We start from the raw sequence: 24,489 nt of genomic DNA, 5'->3' as shown, positions 1-24,489 counted from the left end.
AACCAACCCTGCTGTAATAAGAAGTTTAATAATAGAAAAGTCTTACCACAACCAGATGGACCCACGATAAGGCACCGAATATCATCAGGTATATATTCGTGATACCTTGATTGAAAATTTACCTTTTAGCTTTAACAAGAATGATATAATTACAATTAAACCAAATAAAAATGCAGCTATGGAAGAAGGACAATTATTGTTTGTTGTAATGTACATAGAAAGAGAGCTTTCCTAAAGACGTTTGCTATATAATAAATATGGATATTTTTGGTAACATTAAAGGAAAAAAAGAAGAATCTAGAGAAGTTTTTACGTCAAATTATACATCCTGGGTTGATTTTAAGAATAAAAGAATGGTTAATGTATCTAATGCTATCGATAAACAAGATGTTGTAACATTAGAACAGCTTGAATCAGCGAAAGAAGAGTTTAATTTACTTACACGAAAAGAAATTGTTGAATTTCCATGTCGATTGCCAGAAGATGATCTTGGGAAACCAGCCTTTTTTGTATATAATTTAGCTGCTGCCTACAAATTTCTTTATAGAGGTAGGTTAATGCATATAGAATCAAGTCTTAATAAACATCTTATAGATCTATTTTTAAATGAGACACTAGTTGAAAGTTTTCCATTACACTTTAATATGTATGATCAGTTAATAATTAGGCCATCTAAAGATACTGAATTGAAAGATGGTAAATTATTATTGATTATTATGTATATAGAAAGAGAAGATGAAGGTGAAAACGAATCAAGTGATGATGACAATATTGATAAAAGTATTGTATTAGGTAATGATAAATTTTAAATTTTTTGTTGATTTTCGGTATAATAAACAAGATGTATTGTGTTAGTGAGAATTAACAGAATTAATGTAAGAAATTAACAGATACGAAGAGAGATACCATTAGAATTTAACAAACAAAGAATGGAAGATATCTAAAGAAAGGTATTTGTTTTGTATGTGGTGTTGCTAAAACTCAATTCGTTAAAAAGAATGATTGACTATATGATGGTAAAGGTGTTAGAGAAGACATTATAGAAGAAATTCACAAACCATCTAGAAAAAACTTTGACAGACTAAGTGTGGTTATAAAAGGTATTGATGATCTTTGGCAAGCTGATCTTGTAGAAATTGATAGCGGAGTATTAAAAGGTGTTTCCAAATTAAATAAAGGCTATAAGTATTCTAACGATTATAGATATGTTTCCGAAATATGCGTTCGCTGTTCCTGTTAAGGATAAGAGTGGTAAGAATGTTACAGAAGCGTTTGAATCCATATTAAGAGAGAGAAAACCTAGTAACTTACAAACTGATCAAGGTAAAGAGTTTTACAAGAAAGAATTTAAGAAGTTGATGGAGGAAAATACGATTAATCACTACTCAACCTATAGTGGTAAGAAAGCTTCTGTTGTTGAGAGATTTAATAGAACACTTAAACAGAATATGTGGAAAAGGTTCACAATACAAGGGAATTACACATGGATAGAGATATTACCAACATTGGTTAGTGAGTATAATAATAAAGTACATAAAATAATTGGTTTAAAGCCTATAGAAGTTAATAAGAAGAATGAGCGAACAATATTGGAGAAAGTGTATAAGAAAGAATATAAGCGTGTTAAACCCAAATACAAATTAGGTGATTATGTCCGTATAAGAAGTCGAAAGGATTATTTGAGAAAGGATATACACCTAATTGGTCAACAGAAGTATTTGTTATTAGCGAAGTTATTCCATCTAATCCCGCTACGTATAGAATTAAAGATTTAAAAGAGGAGGATGTACAAGGTAGATTTTACGAACCAGAACTATTAAAGATAAAACTTAAAGATGAATACTTGTTAGAAAAGGTTTTGAGAAAGAAAGGTGACAAAGTATACGTTAAATGGCTAGGATTTGATGATTCACATAATAGCTGGATAGATTAGAGTAATTTTGTAATGTAAATATAAATGTTGTCTTTTATGGAATAATAACCATAAAAGACTAGCGAACCGTTACTCTTCACCACGGGTATTTAAAATTTTGCACCGTTAAAACGACGGTTAAAATTGGTTTCAAAATAAAGGATCGAAAGAACTCATAGCATATATATCCAGAGCTCGAATATCGTACCACTTCAGAAACTCATCTTATAAAATAAAACTAGCTGGTAACGAAATAAAGTTAAAAATAAAGATTTTCTATATAATAAATATGAGTACTATGAATAGTTCTCTTAGTTTAAACAATATTTGCTATGAACAGATTAAAGATGATTACTGGTATGGTTTGTTTGGTGATTTTAGATTGATTATCGATAAGAAAACTGGCTACTTTAATGCTACTAAACTGTGTGCTATGGGTGGTAGAAGATTTAAAAAATGGTTGGAAAATAAAGAATCACAGGAAATATTAGAATACTACAATAACAAACTAAGTGGACCGAATTCGGGCCACTTTGAAATCTCTTTGTTTACAGTAAAACTAGCTGGTAGTGAAATCAACAATCTACTTTCAGGTACTTATGTTTACAAAAAGATATTCTTAAACATCGCTAATTGGTTATCGAGAGATTTCTATGACAGGTGTTACGATATTATAGAAGACCACTTCACACAAGATGCTAAACAATACCTTATCGACAAACAACAGCTAGAATCAAAGATACAAGAGATAGAACAACAAATGAACGATTTAAGAATAGAAAACACAAGACTTAGAGAGATAGCAGTTGAGCATACAGAAGATCCAGGGAAAGTACACAAACTAGTTATTATTAAAAAGAATCTCTCCCCTATTGAACTACAAAAGATATTAGAAAAGTACGAAACAGACAAAAGAGAACAAGTAAAGAGCTATGAGTTACAGGTATTTGGTTGGAAGAATTCAAGAGTGTAACATAAAGACAAGATTACAATGCTTACAAGAAAAATATCCAGACATGACTATATTGTCTAAAACCAAAGACCCAAACTCGATTAACCTTCTAAATAAAGTAAAAGAAAAGTATGTTTGTGTTATTCCGCATGGTTGTCATGTAGACCTAAAGAATGTGGATGGAGAAGATGATGAGTTTGTTATTGATTTGTTTTTAAGTATAAGAGATAATTAACATTAAGTTTCGTATTTAGATATTCGTTAAGGTAAGGATAATGAGTTTTGAACATCCCTATCGGAAGAAGATTTGGTTAATATCTGATAATTAAGGTTACGACTTTTATGGTATTATAGCCATAAGAGATGGTTAGTTAAACATTAAACAGACCATCTGTTGTAACATCGAATGCTAAATTCAATATACTACCTAAATCGGAATTATTATGATATTGTCTTATTATAACTCTTCAATCCGCGAAATTTCTAAATAAATATATAAATTCTACAGAGAGGTCTTGATAAATTGAAATGTTATGGCAATGAACACGGTCTTTGAACTCGGCAATAAATCCTTGTGTTAAATTTTGAAATATTGAAATCATTGTCCAATCTACTTTGTCAGCGTAATCTCTTATAAGGTTTTCTGATAATTGCTGGGTCCCACATAAGCGCCACCAAGAAAGTTTATCTGCATGTTTTCGTATAAAGGCTTCAGAGAGTTTGCTTCCATAAGATATAGCATCAAAATCAACTTTGTCTATAAACTCATTAATAAATTCTTCAGATAGGTTTTGATTTAACGATACTTCTCTTCAATGAACTCTATCTGCAAATTCTCTTATAAAGTCTTCTGATAAGTATTGGCTCTCCGAAATAATCTCCCAATCAACTTTATCAGCTATTTCTCTTATAAACTCTTCTGATAACTTTTTCCATGAACATATTTCGTTCAAATTAACTTTCTGATGATATTTGCGTATAAAGTCTTCTGTAATGTGATCATAGTTATATTCCTCCTCATAATCATCATAACCTATAGATAACCATTGTTCATCAGTCAGTGAATCTAACATCTCATCGGACAAGTTCATAACGTTTGCATAGAGAATGTTTTGTATAAGAAACGAATTCTTTTCTTTAGTAGTTTTCTTGAACAAATGATCTAACATACCTATGGACACGCAAAAATTTATTTTGTCTTCATCATTATAACCGCCAATATCTAAATGTTTACATACACAATCAAATATAGGTTTGTAATTTAATATTCCCTTAGCACTAGTCATATTCACCTGTTCGTTTTTATTCTTAGATTTTTAAAATCTATTTTATTTTTGTTGGTTTTCTATATAATAAATATGGAGAAACATTTTGATTTATTACATGATAGACTTGAACTAATTCACGAAGATCTTAAACTCTTAGCAGCATTACTAGAGAAGCAAATACTGTTGAAGGAAAAAGAATTATTAATAGCACAACAAAAAACACCTGATTTGAGTAGTGATGATGAATATAAATATGGTAGTGATGATTATGACGATGATTATGACGATGAGTAAGTTTACAAAAATGATTTAATTTTAATATGTGTTTATGTAACTTTGATGGGATTATTCCCATGAAAGCCGTGTTCTAATACAACACGTAATATGTAGACAATGGCGGGAGTGTACAATGTTAAGTGTTGTATTAGGACATATGAAAATAGTACATAAAAATAGTACAAAAATGATTAAAAATAATCTGGTGAAAGAAAAAAAATTGAAGAGTGATACTAAGATTTTCTATATAGTAAATAGGATGGGTAATTATAATAGATTTACTGTAATAGAGTTAAGATGACAATGTAAAGAGAAGGGAATCAAAACATATTCCCGATTAAGAAAAGCAGAACTAATAAACCTTCTTAAACAACATGACGATGAACAAAGCAGAAGACAGATTAGAAATATATTCCCATTTAAACAAGAAGTAATTGAAGAACCGAAACCAACACTTATACCTATAAAAGTAGAATTAGAAAAAACAACACTCAAGAAGCGTTTACAAAGTATTCAAGTTGAAAACATAGGTGGATATAAAGACCCAATAAAATTTTTAGATACAAGTGGAAGAGTTGCTATTAACAAAATCAAAGAAGAATTAAAATTTCACCCTGTTAAAGTTAACCTTGTTTTCATTTGTGACTATATTAAAGATAAAGAAATACAAGAGCGCAATTTCAAAACATCAAACGAGAGAATATTAGAATCAACTGACTTAAATGAATATATACATCATGCAAAACAAAAACTTCGTAGAGAAATGGAAGAATTTGAAGGTAGAGGATCAGGATGGACATTACACCAAATTAAATACTTACAAATCAGATTAAACAAGTATGTACCATTAATCGCTTCTTCCTATATTGAACTTCCTAAACCAATTAAAGATAAGAAAGCAGTGATTAATGTTAAAAATAAAGACAATAAATGTTTCTTGTATTCTATTGCAAGTTACTTAAAACCTGTTGAAATACATCCTGAAAGACCTTAACACTTGAAATGACTTGTTAGTAAATTAGAAAAGAAATATTGTGATAACATTGAATTTCCTGTACAATTAAAAGATATTCCAAAATTTGAAAGAAGAAGTAATATTTCCATCAATGTTTACAGCTGTGACAAGAACTATAATGTATACCCACTTCAAATCACAAAAACAAAGCAAGAAAAACATGTTAATTTATTATATGTAAAAGATGATCAAAATAATAATCATTTTTGTTGGATAAAAAGCCTATCACGATTAATAAGAAGTCAAGTGACAAAACATGAGGGAAAACTATACTTCTGCGACAGATGTTTAACGAGGCACTTTCGAAATGAGAAACAGTTACAAAATCATGAGCTATATTGTAAAGAGCATGAGGCTGTTAGAATAGAACTTCCAAAACCATACGACAATCAAATAGAGTTTCAAAACTATAATCGATCATTAAGAGTTCCATTTGTCATATTTGCTGACTTTGAATGTATCTTATGTAAGTTGAAAATAGAGCATAATTGTAGTAAAACAGTAAAATATCAAAAGCATGAACCAATGAGTTTTTGTTACTCTGTCAAATATTCAAATGGAGATTATAGAAGTCCTGTTAGTTATATAGGTCCAGATGCCGGAAAAGTATTTATTGAAATGTTACAAAAAGAAGCAATAGAAATTATGGAAATATATAAAAGAATAGTTAATATGAATCCGCTTACCGAGGAAGAAATAGAAGCTTATAACAGTTCAGATACTTGTCATATATGTGAGAAAAACTTGAATGACTTACAACCAGCCGTTGAGAAAAAAAATGTATATATTAAAGAAGAAAGTACAGTTCTACAAGGATAAAGATGATATGAGTGAAAAAATAAAGAATGGAAATACGAATTAAGAAAATGTTTGTATAAGATAAATAAAAATAAAGCAAAAGTAAGAGATCATGATCATTTAACTGGAAAGTTTAGAGGTGGAGCACACAGTTATTGCAATTTAAACTATAAAAATCCCAATTTTGTCCCAGTGTTTCTTCACAACTTAACTGGTTATGATACACATTTGTTCATTAGAGAGTTAGCTTATGGTACACAGAAAATTAAACTGATCGCAAATAATGAAGAAAGGTACATAACATATGAAAAATATATAAAAGCAGGACCAATAAAAGATGGAATAAATTTAAGATTTATTGATTCATTTAGATTTATGTCAAATAGTTTAGCAGAGTTAGTTAGTAATTTAAAACCAGAACAATTTCGAGAAACATTAAAGTTTTTCCCGATTGATAAACTTGATCTAGTTAATACTAAAGGTGATTATCCATATGAGTTTTTTGATTCATTTGAAAAATTGAAAGAACCTGTCCCATTATTTCCAGACAAATTTACAAACAGATTAACAGGAGAAAAAAATGAGTCCTGAACGCCATAAGCTTCATGTACGAGTTTGTAAAGAATTCGATCTAAAGTTAGGGGAGGACTTAACTGAACATTATAACAAAACAGATGTCCTTCAATTAACAGATATATTCGAAAACTTTAGAGATGTATGTTTAAAGGCATATTGATTAGATCCTGCTTGGTATTATACAGCACCGTGTCTATCATGGGATGCTATGGTTAAGATGACTAAAATTAACTTAAAAATGTTGACTGATTATGATAAAATACTAATGTTAGAAAAGGGTATACGAGGAGGAATCTCACAATGTAGTAAAAGATAGAAGTAGATTTAGAATATCCAAAGTATTTACACAACAAACATTCTGATTTACCATTAGCTCCAGAAAACATGTGTCCACCAGAATCTAAACAATCAAAACTACTAACAACACTTTATAACAAAGAAAGATATGTAATTCACTATAGAAACTTAAAACTATATATGTCGCTTGGAATGAGATTAAAGAAAGTGTATAGAGTATTAGAGTTTAAACAATCAGACTGGTTAAAGAAATACATTGATTTAAATACAAATTTGAGAACGCAAACTAAAAATGAGTTTGAAAAAGATTTTTATAAGCTCATGAATAATTCGGTATTCGGAAAAACAATGGAAAATATTAAAAAGAGGCAGCCCATACAATTAGAATGTGATCCTGAAAGAGTGGAAAAATTAATTGCAAAACCAAATTTTGATTACAGAACAATATTTACAGAGAATTTGTGTGCTATACATATGAAAAAAGAGCGATTGACATTTAATAAACCAATATATGTTGGTATGAGCGTATTAGAACTGTCAAAACTATTAATGTATGATTTTCTCTATAACACGATGAAGCCGAAATATGGAAACAATATAGAGTTATGTTATATGGATACTGATAGCTTTATATATGAGATTGTGACTGATGACTTTTACAGAGATATAGCAGATATAATTGATCAATTTGACACGAGCGAATACGAAGAAAATAACATATAGGGACTACCACTAATAAACAAAAAAGTAATAGGTAAGATGAAAGATGAGAATAAGGGTAAGATAATGACGGAGTTTATTGGGTTAAGAGCGAAGATGTATGCTTATAAAGTAGAAAATAAAGAAAAGAAAAAGGCTGAAGGAGTAATTCTAAAGCTGTAATATCAAAAGAGTTGCAGTTTAATGATTATAAAGAAAGCTTATTTAAAAATGTTAAAATGTATAAAGACATAAACCTCATTAGAAGTTATAAACATGACCTATATACTATAAGAGTTAATAAGCTAGCATTAGATTCTTCGGACGATAAAAGATATATATTAAGAGATGGCGTAAATACATTGGCTTTGGGTCATTGTAAGATAGAATAAAAGTGTAATTATATGTGGTGTAGTGTAGTGTAATGTAGTGTAGTGTAATTTTAGATGTAAGTTTTTTTTTTAGATATAAGTTCTTTATAGTTAAATACTATAAAGTTCTGTACATAAACAACTCTTTAACCGCTTTTCATATACCAAAAGTCTAGTTCCCAAAAATATGGTAAAAATTGTGCTAGTCAACTAATGTTAAAGCAAAAAAAAAAAAAATATATATTCAAAGAAAGTGCTTAGTAATTACTTTAGTCATCTAGTGGCGATTTATAGTTAGTGATATTATATCCCTTTTCTTTAAATTCTGACAATCTTTTTTGTATCCAATCATGAAGTTTTATATGGGATATGGAACAAAAGTTCTCATTATAATATTAAGGAATTCCACATACAACACATTTATTATTAATATTTCTTTCATTAATTAAGTCATAACAAGATGTAGTATAGTTCCTTCTACTAAGAGGACATCTGATGAGGATCTTGGCTAGAAGATCGAAACGTCACGTGTAAATGTGTTTTTATATTAAATAAGTGCAGTCTTGTTCAGCAGTGTGTTTATTTTTCTGATTTAATTCGCAAGACGTTGACTATGATTGTGTGTCAGCAGGTTTCTGAATTGCCAACAATCTCATTGGTCCTTTCAAACACACTCTACATCCTGAAAAGTTGAATATCTGGACGGCAGTACTAAATCTACAATAATTGGGCTCTTTTTTTATTAATAACAATTTGACTTCTGAAATGTGTGAGGAGATGCTTCGAAATCAAATAGTTCCAACGATGAGAGATACTGCAGAAGACAATTTTGCCCACAGATCGTTTCAGCAAGATGTACAGGACCGCACAACGGTCTAAATATGCGTCAATTTCTTAACACGGAATCTCCTAAATAACGGATTAGCAAAAGAGGTGAGATTTGGTTCTCATTCTCTGTTCCCCTGATTTGTCGCCACTATATTACTTTTTCTGGGTTTATCTGAAACTCCGAGTAGTTTTTCTATATCAAACAATACCAACCACTTTGGATAATCTTCGTCAAAGGGTTGTTGATGATGTTGCACTTATTGAACTGAACGTCACCAGGAATGCATTTATGGTTTACCATCGAATTGCTCACTGCCAGACCAAGAAATGTGTGCAGTTTAAGCGTTTGTTGTGAAACATCAGTTACAATTTGTTCCTCTGCCAATTTTACACAACCAAGTCGAGAGAGGCATGATAATCCAGTTCTTCGAAGAAAGAAAAAAAACGGGAAAACACTACGTACTTGGTAAAGCTGATGTGCAGTTACGCATTCCGTAATGAGGGTAACAGTAAGTTTAGATATCAGGAAACGAAGACAGGACAACGTTTTCTTTATTCTCTACTTTCATGTGAAACGGAATTTTCAACGAAGTTAGGGTTATGTTAAATCCAAGTGTATCAGTCACCCCTCCCTAACAATTTAACTGAACTTTGAGAACGTATTTAAGAAGCAATGAATTTCCTGCCTCTGGAATGTAAAAAAAAAAAAAAAAGTGTGCCAAGAATTATACTATTAAACTGATGTATGTTGAATTACAAACTGCACTCATCTTGAGCATCTTTGATAAGGAACATAAGAAGCATGTGTTTATAAACAAAAATTGATTTTCAGTTTTCTCTAATTTAACATAAGCTGCATGTCATTGTGACTAAACAAAGTTGAGTCACTAACCTTTGAAATCGTGAAGATCATTTAAATAGCCCTGCATATCAATTAAGTTTCTTTGTGCTTTATCCGGGTTTTGTAAATTTTTTCTCCTGCGAAATCTCCTTTGTCATTTGTGCTTTTACGTACTAGTATGAAATAATGATTTTATTTAATTTGTCCATGTCACGTGATATTTAATACATATTGGTCTCCTTGACTTTTAGAATTCTAGGGAAGATGTTTCTTGTTGCAAAACACAACATCTTTATTTTCCGTATCGTAATATTCTACCATGGTCGCATTGAAATGTAAACGAAATCAATTTTGTTTTATGCTAAGCCTTTTTAAAATATTGATCACATATTTCGTGCTTTTTAATTATACGTTTATTTCTCGAGCCATTTAGTTTATTATCAATCCCAGGTAGCGTACGATGATATTTCTTTTTTGTGATTACAGTGCCGTCTAAGCGGGTAATGAAAAGTACTTCAAGTCAAATTTGGTTATTTTCGATCCCAAATTCGAGTCTGGAACAAAATTAAGAAGTTTTGATTTAAAAATTTTAAGTTGTCCCCTGGGGCCCCAAGATGAGACCCATGAGGGCACTTGTTGCTTACAGAATTTTATAGGCCCCTGACATGGGTGCATTCTTACGTTAACTAGATTTACATTCTTTGTTATTTCGGAAATATTTGAGGTTGCAAAGTTGGGGGACTTACCTACGATGATATTTATTTTTTTACGATTACAGCGCCATCTATTAGAATAACCAAAATGTGCTTCAAGTAAAAGTTGCTTAGTTTTGATCATAGAATCAGAATCTGTGATAAAAATATTGGGTTTCCATTTGAAATTTTCGAGTTTGCCTCAGGGGCTGTATGATGGGACCCCTGGAGGCACTAGTTGTTTACAGAATTTTATAAGCCTCTGACATGAGTACATTCTTGCAGATTTGTTACATTTTTTGTTATTTCGGAAATATTTGAGGTCGCAAAGTTAGATGAGACACCCAGTCTATACATAGATAGGTAGATAGATAGATAGATAGATAGATAGAAGGATATTACTTTATTCATAACTTGATGATGGACTTCTCTTCAGATCAAATATATTAGAAGATTGAATAATATTAATATTTATCAGTTTGGTTGCATTTTACAGACAACAAACATAAAGCACCATATTTTCAGTTACACAAACAAAGTGTTTCTTATTCAATTAACGCACATGTTGGAATTTGATAAGTCTATCATATACTGTAATAAATAAGTGAATGTTTGAATATGATTTGAGCTTTTTTTGTACGAAAACAAATGTTCATTGCTTAATATGTAGAAAAATATCCTAGAGTGCTCTATCAGTGAAGTATAAATGTTAAATAGGAAATGTCCCAAGAGTGTTCAAAATGTACCTAAGAATTCTTAGAATGAGTGCTATACGGGGAGATAAAATACTTTTAAATAGTGTTGGGACACCTTATACATTACAATTTACACATTTACACGTTTTTGTCCGTATACTGACTTGAGACAAATCAGAAATTCTTGTACTGCCCGCAGAAAGAAAACCTGCAACATTAGCACGTAAGGTTATTGTGAAACAACGAAGTCTTTTGCTCCAAAAATAAGTGTTCAGGGAAGGATGCCGAGGTTTCCCCTGGCGTGATTCGTGCCACTTAGACGTTATGTTGACGTGGTGCTGTTAGGCATAGTTTCACAATAAACTTACATGCTCATGCTGCAGGTTCTTGCTGTGGACTGTACATTTTGAACAATCTTTTGACATTTCCTATTAGCCACTTTCACATCTAGACTTGTCTTTTTATTGTTAGAGAACAAACGACATTTTTTGGTCTGTTAAAGAATGACCAAAAGCCGTTTCTAAAACTGTCCAAACAAGGATTTATATATTGGGTTGCAAAGGGTCCTCCATTCCACTCCTTTTCATTTTTAACTGTTGCAACGCTAAGACGTGCTCAAAATACCTCCAGTGCTCAGAAATGTTTGAGTGTTAACTATTACACCCAAGCATACAATTTTGTATGAAGCAGACTCTTTTTTATTTCAACCTGGATAATTGAAACAAAAGTTCATTCACCTTAAAAAACTATTTTGAAATCGTGAGTCAATCGAACCTTTGAATTTCAAGTTTGTATAATTTTCAAGTAATTACAGTAAAATCATTTTTAGTGTTTGGGACATTGCAAAGAGAAAAATGCACTTTTAGCCTCCTTTCATCAATTCAGGAGCAACCTTAAAGAAGGGTAAAACAAAAAACAGAATCCATCCGATGATAAAGAAGATGAAGACGAAGTACACGATGAACTAAAGAAGAAACGTGTTAAAAAATTTACGTGAAGTTTCCAAGATGATTCAAAATTTAAGATTTATTAAATGCAAATCGAATGCTATTAATGACGTATTTCACGATAGATCAAAGGTTTCTGTTTACCCTGTAAAAACAATTAATTCAAAACACACTAAGATCACGAACTGTTTTAAGTGATATCATTTAACGAAGTTTGTTACTCATATGTGTAATTTTCTGTGTTCATTTAATGTATGTGCTACTGTACTTAACTGTGTCTTCTACGGTATGTGTTAGTTAATTTATGTTCTAGTTGATAGTTTTTTCAGTATTGTAAGCACGCAAAAAAATATGATGTTTGAGAAGTACAATCTACTGCGTACTATTTTTTTTCTATTCAATGCAGTAATTTTTGTGACTTGATTTTATGTATTAATAAATAAATAAATATTTTTGGATAATTAACACGATATTCGTGAAATGAAATGAAATTTTTGAGTTTTACGTCCCACGGCTATGCCGGTTAGGCTAAAGGAGACGGTGATGATGAGAGATGAATGAAATGGTAGAATGAGGAAAGTGGGGGGAAACGGGAGAACCCCGAGAAAACCCACGCACACGGTGTTGGTCCACCACAAAGTTCACTTGGCGGGAGCAGGGTTTGAACCCGAGACCCCTAGCACCAGAGATGAACGCTCTACCACTGAGCCACCGTGGCACCCAACACGATAGTCGTGTCCCCTGGTACTTCAAATTTTAAGAAAAGACTCCGGGGTGCATGGATCTGTGATATATCACTTATCTCTGGTTCATGGAGTCCCTAGCTCGATCTCCGACTAAGTAAGCTTGTGGTGGACAACATCTTGTCCGTTTGTTTGGTCGTGGTACTCCTGTTTCCTCCCATATTCTCATTCCACCAATTCTTCCACCATCATCATCTCCGTTCACTTGTTTTATCATCACCTCCTTTAACCTTTCGGGTATAATCTTCGGACGTTAAACTGAAAAAAAAAATCATTTCATTTTTTAAAAGACCTCAATATTATTTTAGCATTTGTCCGGAAATCTTCGATTTTCTTGTTCGCTTAATTGTTCCTTTACAAATTAATGTAATATTGAGTTAACTTATTGGCGTACTCTTCTCGTTCCACACAATCTTGCTTTTTTTCTTACAAATTAAAAACCTTAACCCTTCATCGATCGAATCTACTTCGGTCACGTCATCGGTCGAGGGGTGAGCGCGGTGGTCACCTGTAGATAGCCACATATTTTGGGTTTGACAATTTAGTTTCTTCTTTTATTTCGATTTACCATACTGTGTTTGTGTTTTGTATTATTACATTTTATAGTAATCATGAAAGAATACTCTATTTTTCAACTTATTTATTCAGGATTCGTGTCTACAACGTCTCTCTCTCCTGTATTTAGCTCGCATTGTATGTAGACGATCATTTGTATGTTTCATTATTTCTTTAATCACAGCATCAGGGATAAAAGGTTTCCATCATCCAGAACAGGGACTTCGTTTTTTGCAGTAGCTCCCTTTGCTCCTCGTGGGTGGATGACTATGTCTCTGCGCCCTCTACGCGATTGTTTTCATGGCAGCTGAGTATTCCAAATAGTCGTCTGGTTTCTTCCTAAATACTGCTCACGAGGAACTACGAGTTCTTCATTTACATTACCTTCATCTCCAGATAGTTCACTTCCACTGACATGATCACTGTTCATCATCTGAATCAGCCGGTTCTTCTGATAAACCGATATCAATGTCATCATCAGTTTCTTCTAACAACCATTGGCTAATTTGTATATCTGTGGGATAAATTCTACTGGTTACGTAAGGCTTCAATACACATAATTCAAACCGTACATACTATACAATATAGAAGTTCAAACTAACTGTGCTGCATTTGACGTAAAGTATCTAATGAAATTTCACTGACACCATCGGTCGAGGTATGAGCGCAGCGCACACTCGTGTGACAGTTCAATACAAAACACAATATTATTCACACTAATTCTTAGTGCCAAACCTATTAAATTCCGTTCTACCTATTAAATTCCGTTCGTAACATTAAAACTAACAGCTAGATGGCATCCCACGTCAGTAGAACATTAAAATGACCAATGGCAGCTCCAGAAATATAAAAGTGAGCGCTGCGCTCACCCCCCGAACGATGGAGGCTTAACTTCCTATTATTTCTTAATAGCAATGATTTATAAACACACTAAATTAGTTTAGTTACCCAGACGCGGGATCCTCTTGTAAAATCGAATATTATGTGATTAATGTTGCTTGCCTTTTGCCCGTTGTACAGTTTCTTCTTGTGGCTTTCGCCCTTTCTGATTTCTACCCATGGCTATTCCCGAAAAGTCATAGCTCAGAGTCTGAGGGTTAACAAATCGTTGTTTTTTTCTTAATTGGGAACAAAAACCGAATTATATCAGTTAAATCTTATTTGAATTTATTTTCTTTCAATCTGAAACTTAAAGAAAGCGATAGCCGATAGTCGAATTAGAAAAAAAAAATATTTAATATTTTTTAAATATAGAGCTATGTATTATGTTTGAAATGAGAAAAACATAACAATTTCTATCACTTCTGTTGGTATAGGTATTTCCCAATAGTTATATGTCATAGTTACCTGATTTGGTAAATATTTTTTTTTTATGATGAGCATAATTAGAAAAAAATCAAATGAAATTTTTGATTTTTACGTCTTACGGTTATGCCGGCTAGGCTAAAGGAGACGGTGAAAATGAGAAACGAACGAAATGGTGGAATGAAGAAAGTGGGAGGAAACCGGAAAACCCCGAGGAAACCCACGCACACGGTGTTTGTGAGCATAATTAGAGTTTTTTTTCAAATATCTGAATATCATCGATGATATGTTGGTAAGTATTTTAAAAGAAATATACACAAATAATAATAATAGTAATAATAACTTGTATGACATCCATGTGATTTATTATATCGACGGAAATATAATTTATTTCCTTTCTGTGTTTCTTCCCTGGCAGCATTTCTTATATGAAGTATTTTACAGATTTCTTCAGTACTTAACTAGAGCGTTAATGATTTTTGTACTATTGTCCGTTTACTGTAGCTTGGCGCTGTGTTTTGACACAAAACCTGGCTAGCGAATCTTAGCAGTCCTTCTCTTCTTTCCCCTTATCGCAGTGGTAACAGTGGCACTAACTCATCAACTTCAGCACTAGTAGGGTTTGGTATTTGCAAGTTGCGTGAATTTCGAAACAGTTCTCTAATCAGGGTCCGTAATTTGTGTGGGGCAGGGGGAAATTCCCCGCCGTTAGAAGGGGCCCATTTTGAGGCAAAATTTTCTTAATCCATATACGATACGAACATGAAATTATAAATGAATCATCAAACAGTTTCACTACATTACATAAAGCAGCGCACAAAAGGTAAATAAAACAAAAGTGAGTCTTGGGCCCACTTCAGTAAAAAACGTCTACTATTAGGGACCCTAGAAATAAGGTTTATTCGTATGGTCTTGAGGTTTGTCAATATTGTCCCCTGAATTAATTTGTCATGTATGGAAGGGGCCCAGGGGCGTAAGTAACGGCCACACAAACCTTGCCGTGAGGGAGGGCCACAGGGTCCGGGGGCACATAAATAGTAAGAGAAAGATAGAAAGAGGAATGCCCTAGAATGAGAAAAAAAAGTTTTCTAGGAGGCCCAAATACACATATTAATGCTTGCCCCCCAGAAAAAAATCTAAGTTACGGTGCTGTCTCTAATGTGAATTTATTGGTACAGTTCTGCTAATAGTTAATTATAACAGGTTGGTCTCTTTAAACCTTGGGTCGTGGAGAGAAACAATCTTACAGGAGGATAGTATTCAGATTTTGAGAAGGTGGGGAAAAGATATCGAGGTTGAGAAAGACGAGAAGAAGGAAAGAAAGAGAATGAAAGAAACACTTCTATATTTACTTCATAATGAATTTAAACACATATAAACGAAAATGGGATATTTGAACCCACCACCATAATATTTGTGGAAGTGTTGGCAACATTCTGGCGTAATATATTTTCCGCCAATTCTGCGGCCTCAGTGTTTGGCCCAATTCTGGCCTTACAGCAGTGGCGGATCCAGGGGACGATCGGGGCCCCCCGGAGAGGAAACTTTCTTACTTTATATATTTAAATAAAATCCATCCCAGAGTTTGGAGCTCTTAAAAGTAGCTCTAAGTAGTACTACTAAAACCCACCGCCCCCCCAGAAGTCCGTCCTGAATCCTTCCCTGCCTTACAGAAGCTATCGTCTAGGCATTCACCTCGCGGGACTGAGGAAAACCTTAATAAGGAATACCAGCTCATGCCCACACTCGATCTACCTATTTTCACGCCTTTTTTGTGTTGGACAGTGTCTGGTAAGGGCACCCAAACAGGGTAAATGCGTACTGCTTTAAAATATTTACATGTTAAAATTCGCTTTATACTGTACTCTGAACACGTAATTCAATGTATATTATATTCCTCTTACAGCAGCATGCTTTATTTCCTAATACTTTAAGTCTATGGTTTAGTATTTATAATTATAGCATTATACTAATCCTTCTCAAAGCTCGTTCAATTAGTATGGAATTCTAGACTTAGTAGTTTGCAACATTGCAAACCTTCACCAACAGGCAATATGTGGCGAGAATAATTCCATCTATACTCGCATCGAAATTCCCAGCCCTTGTTTACAATCAGTACAATATGTTCCTGTCGCCCTATCATGAAAACAACGCTGTCCAGCGAACCTAACGGTCTTCGATCTCTTTGTTTATTGTTTAGAACACAAACTGACATCTTCCAGTATTGCCAGGAGTACAAGGTTTTCGCACACTTTCGAACAAGAACACTTGTACAAAATTGAGTGTGCATTATTTGTAAGATTGTATTACATAATAACTAACTCGATTTGTCATAACGTTAATATCTCAGTCATCCCAAAAGCAGCAATTTATGTAGTAATAATAATTGTTCTATGACTGTGCAGAAGTAGGTACATTCGAATCGGCTATTCTTGTGCCTGGCAACCATGAATTAACCATGTAGGGGTGAGAAGCAAGGTGTTGACGCTCGCACTACAATTGTTGTTTGTAAAAAAAAAATCCATCCTAGAGTGAACGGACAATACCTTACGCATGATAAATGTGTTCACTGGTTATACTGCACAAATAATTTGTAATTGTACAGTTGTGTACGTTCCGAGTCAAATTTAACACAAAAAGTCCTTAAATTTGTTCTGGGAATTGATTATTGGGAAGCTGTTAACAAAACCAAATTAAAATCATTAAGAATGTGTTCTTGAGAAACCTTTCGACCATTCAGAGATAGAATGTTCTTACAATTTTCTGATTTGGCCAATCTAAGACAAACGGATTTACCTATGCTCTCTACCATGTATTCTAGTAACGTTTGAATACGATAAGACCACTAGTAATTCTTCCACAGAAAGATTATTGCCACCCTGTGCAAGGGACAATGCAATGCAACATATTCCCAATTTACTTATTTCTATGTTATTGTTATAGCTTAGCTTGAAACTTTATCTATGGGTTTCTGTGAATAGTAATGATAATATTTTGTATTAGAAGGTATATATATATATATATATATATATATATATATATATATATATATATATATATATATATATATTTCATTTTCCAGTGATTAATTTTGTGCCCTTTAGCAAGAAAAGATTTTAAGGAGAAGATACACACTGATATTCAGGTTGATAGCAAGTCCACCAAATTCATCAGCCGGTTATCGCCACGAAGAGCAATAGCCACGGATGTCTGAGTAAACAAGAATATTCTTTAGAAATTATAACAATTATGATAAGGTGGCGTTAGTAATCAAAAATATGGGTCTAGTGGGAAGATTGAGTAAAATATGCAAATAACTATTTAACAACAGTATGAGTTGTGTTTATTCTGGAATAAGCCTCACTGCTTACGTGAAATATGGATGAGAAAACAAATGACCAGATCTTTGAGTTTCGAGCGCTAATGTTAAAGTCAAATGTATTGGCGATTGCGTGGGCATGTGGAATAAATGAACGCTGCGAAACACAAATGATGACTCACATGTGTCAGATACAAGTAGAATTTAAGGGCATTTGTAAAGGATACCTGAGTAGCGGACTGGCTAGCATACTCGACACGAATGTGTGTGGTCCCTAGTTTGAATCCCGGTGATTCAGCTCATGAGAAAAAAATATGCTAACCTGTCTGCTATTCGAGCATCCATTATTTCTCCGTTTGTAGATAAAAGAATATTACACCGTTGTCTCACATCGAGTCAAAATATTTCAGTACTCTTATAAGTCATCAGATATAGCCACGATAAAATTTCAAAAAAATAGACGTTTTAAATCAGACGAATTAAATAATGAGTGCAATTTACAAGCTGTGTGTAGGTCACCATGAGGATTTGTATGTGCTACTGTCATAAACATGTAGACCATTTGTTAATAATACGGATGTGTGTGTGGAAGATGAGTGTCGCTACTAGCTGAAATCAAATGGTCGATATAATAATCTACTTATCAGTAATGTTGCTCGCCAGACGAGAAAAAATATCTTCTCATCTCGTCTGGTAAATTTTGTAGTAATCTCGTCTCGTTTCGATTCTCAAGAGATTCTTTCTCGTCTCGTCTCGTTCTGTAAATTCATGTATAAAATGTATGTCATGATTTTCTTTGTCGTTTCATTAGTGCCTAAACATCATATGTAAAATAATGCAGTATACAAAAAAGTAAGAAAATACTGGAATGAGAGCAATATAAGGGCAGAAGATCAGAAATTACAGAAAATAGAAGCATGTCTTAAACAACTAATAGTAGACACAGGAATAACAAGCCAGGCTTATGATAAAAACGGGAATATGCACCTCACATATCGACGCATGAGAACCACAGGAACGTAACTCCAAAAATGCGGTTTTCGTTTTCTTCGTGTTTGGATATAATTTTGAAAACCCCACTTGGTGTAAATGGAACGTAACGCTATCTATTGTCCTTGTCGATCATCTGTTCTAATGTAGCTCAATTACCATCTTATTAAAAACACACCTTTCTAAGAAAATAATATATTTGTCCTCTCGCCTGTTAACCTACGAAAATCGAGTTACGTTCCTCTAGTTCTCATGTTACGATATATACATTACCACATAGAATACGACTCATACCGCACTCATTGATCTTGCAGTGATTGAAAATTTATGTGGTAAATAAAAACTATTGATGCACTTCGTACAAAACATCAAGAGCACGTGGAATATAACACCATATTTGAAAGATAACTAGACAGAATTCGAGACAGAAGAAATACAACATATGTGAGAATGAAGTTTGGAATAAAAAAATGAAAACGAATGCATCAATTGAGGAAAACAAATAACTAAAGAATATAAGTTACCCACAGAATAGAAACCAGAAACCATGAAGCCAAATGAAATGTATACACGACTCCAAAAGTGCATTACCACCTGCAATTCTCCTTTTCCTGCAATAGCAGGCAACCCAAAAAGCTCGGCGGTTCTGTTGGTTACGAATTCGAAAGGCGTTGGACTAAACCTCAATTTTGTCACAAATATATCAGTGTGACAAACTGCAATTACGGGAATAAAACAAATTGTTAAGAATGACAATTTTATTATTGTGACGGGGTTGGATGACATCAAAAGTTACAAAATGAGTTACTTAAGCAGTTCAACAAGATGAATGGTAAGAAACATATCAGAAGGAAGCATTTCTCTCTTTCCCCCCACCCCACTCCAAAAAAAGAAACTCATAAAAAGAAAAAGTTACATAATATAAAAGTTTCATATAAAAGCCTAACAGCACAAAAACAAACATCTACGCGAAACGAAAAAGAGACAAACACAGAACAGGGGACACCAGTGGCGTAGCAGATTTGCGGCCCTCCCATGCAAGATAAAGAGACGGGACCCTAGTTGTAAACCCCATTGTTATAATAATAATAATAATAATAATAATAATAATAATAATAATAATAATAATAATAATAATAATTATTATTATTATTATTATTATTATTAAAAAGCCGTTTCCTTTTCTAAATCTCTGACTCTGCCTCAGAGCATGAATGCATATAGCGATCATATGTGCACCTTTTGTCAATTAGCAGTCCCAAAAGCCAAAAGGGATGGAAATCTCCAAGAAAGAGAAACAAAAATCTTTCTTATGGTAAATTCTAGTTCAAAGTTCGAAGTACTTGCTTTTGCACGTGATTTTTTTTCTTTTTTCAGGGAACAAAAAAGTTCTGGCGCCTAAGAACTTACATCATATAATATTGCAAATTTGCAAGTGGATGTATTTACATTGCAATGTTTGTTAATAAAGATATTATGATTAGAAAACAATCTTGGAAAAATTAAGTTTAATTTCTTCATCCATCGCAAGTCTTAGGGGACCTTTATACCTCGCCTCCCCACTCCTCGAATATCGGTATCAAAAATTTAGAATAATATATTCATGTCCATATATCTGCGATATCGAATGTTGATATATGATAATATAGATATCGATGATAGTGATATATCGACATATCACAGGCCCAGATTCCGAGAAGTGGTGCTTGAAATATACTGGAATCAACAATCAAATTCTAAATAAGTTTTCCATTTCCGTATCCAATGTTGAGGGGGAAGGGTGGGAGTCTACTTAGCTCCACAGGCCATATCAATTGTGTTCTTAAATCAGCCATTACACCCGCTATTATCAAAGTGTTAAGTCAGTCACTGTCTGACCCAAGTTTCATTTGAAGTTTGAATTGAAGACATGAATTGCAAAACATCCAAAGTGCACTCTTTTTCTTCTTATTTTTCGTTTTCTGTTTTTTTATGTTAGCATCTATGTTTCAGGGCTATTCACTTGCATAATACGTAAGTCCAAATCAAAACTTTAAAAAAAATCAAAAAATTTCAGCTAAATAGAATAGCATTTTAAGTATAATCTTCTTGTTTTTCTTCTAAAAACAAAAAAAAAGTACTCCGGTGGACTTCGCATGTTCTGCAATTCAGATCTTCAATTTTATTTACGGTCTTTAACCATCTTTAACTCACAGGCTCCTTGCTTTCATAAAAAGCATTTGTTGTGTAGATTAAAATAAAAAATGAATTAATCTATATTCTTGGGAACTTACTGTTGCACCACACACATATATACAGAGTGTAACAAATAGGTACGGCAAAAGTTCAGGGGTGGATTCCTTATGGGTAGACAAGCAAAATCGTTCATATGACCATATGTCGGGAAATGCATAATTGCAGAGTTACGGCCATTGAGCCGCCTAATGGTGGAAATAGTCATATTCTTGTCGCTCCTTAATGTGACTCAATTTAAACCTCTATAACTCAAACCCTAATTAACCTAGGAAGATATTTTTGTTATCTGTGTATTTCTAAAGAACGATGCTTTCCGCCTATATATATAGGGTGAGTCAAAATCTTTCGACACCTGCATAAGTTTTAAAATCGACGAAAAAAGTAAAAAGTGATGATGGGAAAAGAGGTTTGATGAGGTGCTGCAACTTTTGGAGTGTATGTCATTCATGACCGCCATCTCGAAATCCGCCATTTTGGATCCAAGTCATTTTTTAAATGGGAAGAGGGTGAATGTCACATCAAATAACACTAGATTGAGCTCAGAAATTTAGTGGTGTAATTTGTTTTTTTCTATCTTGTACACTTTAGAAGTTATTAATGTTCAAAGGTGGGAAATTTCATTGATACTGACTCAGTTCTCTCTATTCCAGGTGATCTAAAATAGGTCTGACACGTGAACAGAAGATCGAAATCATCCTTATATCAGTGGAACGCAGCCACCGAAGAATAGCAGCTGACTACAACCGACGGCACCAAACAGAGAACCGGTATCGCACAGCACGGTGGCTCATGTGATCACCAAATTCCAAGAGATGGGCTCTGTTCAAGATAAGGCTCGTAGTGGGCGACTAAAGACTGCCACCAATGAGGAAACTGCAACGGCGGTTATTGCGTCGTTTGTGAAAAGTCCTAAACGAAGTACCCGTCGTGTGTCCGTAGCATGTGCAATAAACCAATCCTCCGTTGTCCGGATATTGCACGCCAATCAGTGGCATCCTTACAAGCTGCACATGCAACATAAACTGAACGAGGATGACCCTGATCGCCGGTTGGAGTTCTGCATGTGGGCTACTGAACAACATGAACTGGATCCTGCGTTTGCCAAGGGCATACTGTTGAGCGACGAGTCGTATTTCACTTTGAACGGGGAGGTTAATCGACATAATTGTCGATACTGGTGTGACGCAAATCCGAACTGGGTTGATCCGAGTCGAGAACATAGTCCAGCGAAGGTGATGGTGTGGTGTGGCATATGGGACACCCGCATCATTGGGCCATTTTTCATTTACAACATTTTAACTGCACCACAGTATCTGATGCTGTTGCAGGACTTTGTGTTCCCTGCCACACTGAAAGGTGACGGCATTTTCCCATCTTATTTTCAGCACGATGGAACCCCTCCACACTATAGACTTTGTGTCCGTCAATGGTTGGATGAACACCTTCCATGGAAGTGAATTGGTCGCAGTGGTCCCGTGGAGTGGCCGCCCAGATCCCCTGACTTAACGCCCCTTTGATTTTTATCTATGGGGACATCTTAAGCAGATAGTGTATGCTGAGACAATCCATGATTTGAGACACCTGGAGGAACGCATCCAAAAAGCCTGTGACCAAATTTCAGGAGACATCTCCTCCGTGTGCAGTCAGAGTGGTTGCGGCGACTACAGTTGTGCATTGCACGGGATGGACAACACGTAGAACATGTGTTGTAGCATTCAGTATCAAGGTAATTTCCCACATTTGAACATTAATAACTTCTAAACTGTATTAGATAGGAAAAACAAATTACACCACTAAATTTCTGAGCTCATGCTAGTGTTATTTGATGTGTCATACACCCCCTTCCCATTTAAAAAAATGACTTGAATCCAAAATGGTAGATTTCAAGATGGCGGCCATAAATGACATACACTTCAAAAGTTGCGGCCTCTCATCAAACTTCTGTTCCCATCATCACTTTTTACTTTTCCCGTCGATTTTCAAACTTATGCAGGTGTCCAAGGACTTTTGACTCACCCTGTATATTTTATGTATGTGTGTTTGAGTATCACGGTGGACATGGGAGGGTAATTACTTGTTTTTTGTTTGTTTTTTGCATCAGCATTTTTGAGATGGCATTCCTTGGGGATACACTCTAAAAATGCATATCAGCGGAAAGCTTAATTTTTGCAGAACAAATTGCTACTAAAATTATCTTCCTATCTTAATAAGAGTTTGATATATTGAGGTTTGAATTGAGACACATTAAGGAGCGTCCAGAATGTGACTATATCACACCATTTGTCGGCTCAAAGACCGTAACTCTGGAACGATGCATTTCCCGACATATGGTCATCTGAACTTTTTTGCTTGTCTACCCATAAGGAATCCACCCATGAAGTTTTGCCGTACCTTTTATTTATATCCTCTATATACAAGATTCGTTTTGTAGATTTACGAAACCACTCTTTTTTCCTCAATCAATTTACAAAACGGGTCTTGAATGAGGTGGTCGCACTAGTAATGACATCCCGTAGCGTCGTTACGTAACACACACAGTATAAATAAAGCTTCGAAACCACAAATTGCAAGTTCTGCCGCAGATAATTCGGTAAGGTGTCTGCTTGTTGAGTGGGCAACCGAGATTCATATCACGGCTGGTACGGTTGTTTTTTTTTTCTTTCAAAATACATTTCTATATGTTTATATTTCTTCTTAATAATTACTTTCTTGCAATCTTAAATTAGTCGGGGTTAAGTAGTCAGAAGATTGAAACACATGTATGACTACTTTATCAGTGTATGTGTACTCATATATGTATCTTTACATATTTGTTTCTTTCTTGGGGCCGCGGTGGCTCAGTGGTAGAGCGTTCAACTGTGGTTCTTGGGATTTCGGGTTCAATCCCAGTCCCCGACAAGTGAAGCATTTACTATTTCTATTAGGCGGAAATTGGAAATTGAAGCCGGAAGTAATAGTAAATTTCAACCATTTATAATTTCGGTAGAATATTTTGTGTACTCATGTTGTTGTCTCTAGATGGTAACTCGTTTTCAAAAATCAGTTCTCGCTATGTTACCGTTTTATGCTATGACGATAAAAGTTGAAACTGTTGCTGAAACCGGAAGTAATAATAAATTTAAACCATTTTCAATTTTATTAGAGATAGTGAATTACCATATGTTGCCTATACACG

This window comes from Thermobia domestica, chromosome 17, assembly GCF_964235325.1.
Source record: "Thermobia domestica chromosome 17, izTheDome1.hap1.1, whole genome shotgun sequence".
Lineage (NCBI taxonomy): Eukaryota > Metazoa > Arthropoda > Insecta > Zygentoma > Lepismatidae > Thermobia > Thermobia domestica.
This window is presented reverse-complemented; position numbering follows the sequence as displayed.